Source organism: Gekko japonicus, unplaced genomic scaffold, assembly GCF_001447785.1.
Source record: "Gekko japonicus isolate JY-2015 unplaced genomic scaffold, Gekko_japonicus_V1.1 scaffold779, whole genome shotgun sequence".
Classification (NCBI taxonomy): Eukaryota; Metazoa; Chordata; class Lepidosauria; order Squamata; family Gekkonidae; genus Gekko; species Gekko japonicus.
Window position 1 is genome coordinate 673,566 of NW_015174296.1, and position 1,354 is coordinate 674,919.

Here is a 1,354-nt window from a genome sequence, read left to right on the forward strand (position 1 = left end):
TTAGGAGATTGGTAGAAATATGAGTCTTTTTTCCTCTTTGGTCCACACAATAATTTCTGTCTAGATTGGATGAAGCTCATTGAAATTGATTAAGATTTTGCCATTACATTCAGTGGAGTCTGGGTTTCACCAACAAAAATGAAGTTAATTGGGAAGAGTTAAAAACAGCAAAAGTGCATTTCCAGAAACAGATCATTGCAACTCCACAGCGCCAAACTGTCCTCTAATAATGTTACTGTTTCCATTTATAAATATTTCATAAAGAAAGCATAAGCAATACACTAGCAAAGCAAGGAGGAAATGTTTTATGATACTGGACCATACTGATTTCTGTCATTTATCTCTGGGATGCAGATGATTCTTTGAAGCATGGTTTTCATGCAAGCTATGTTTAGGCAAAAGGAGCTTGTGTTGGTAGGGATCTTTACTGGCTCGTTCCCTTAACAACATCTGTTTTAAGGAATGCACACAAACAATGGCTGTCAACTTACTTTCTCTATTATTGGAGGCTTTCCTGTCCTTGCAGCTTCTCCTTTTTCTGCTCATTTTGGAGACCTGAGGGTTCTCAGCATTCTACTACTCTAAAAAGGGATCATTACAAAGTATTCACTCGCAAGTTGCTCTTCTCTTTTTTGAGTTTCAGGTCAATAAGCCCACATGTACTCAGAGTTAGAGCAGAAAACTAAGTTTATATAGGTTAAATAGTTTCACATAAATCTGATACTTGTTATGCTGAAAAAAATGTAATATTTTGTGATGTTGGGTTGTGTGTTTGCTGGCACCTGATCACCAGAATACCAATTTCAGGGCATGGGAAGTATGAATGACCCGAAAGTTGGTTAGTCTTTAATGCAATGGCAGTGGCTTTAATTAGCAGACACCTCCCCAAGATGAGTCCAACTACATGAACTATACAGACGAAAATCTTGTACTTTATGTAGAATGCAGACATCTAATCAATTGGATCAAAAATGTGCTGATGGAAAGGAGTGCTTGTCACTGAATCTCCCTCAAGCTGTTCATGGAGGTCCTGTGCCCCACAGGAGCAGCATTTTGTGGGGCTTCCTTATCAGAGATGTTGTGTCCGCTGACCGCCACCAGAGGCCAGCGCACACTCCTGAGCTTCGGTCCAGAGTAACAATAGGGACTAGGATCCTAGTCCCTCCACTGGGGGAACCAATGGGACCGTGGCAGGTTGTGTATATAGTTGGCCTGCCGGCCGTTGTTCCTTGTCTTTGTTGTGTTCTGAATAAAGTGTGCTATGCACTACGTCGTTATTTGTCATTCGTCCATGCGGCAACCCACTACACAATAATGGTGACGAAGGTGGGATTCAGCCGCAACTGAGCCGGGC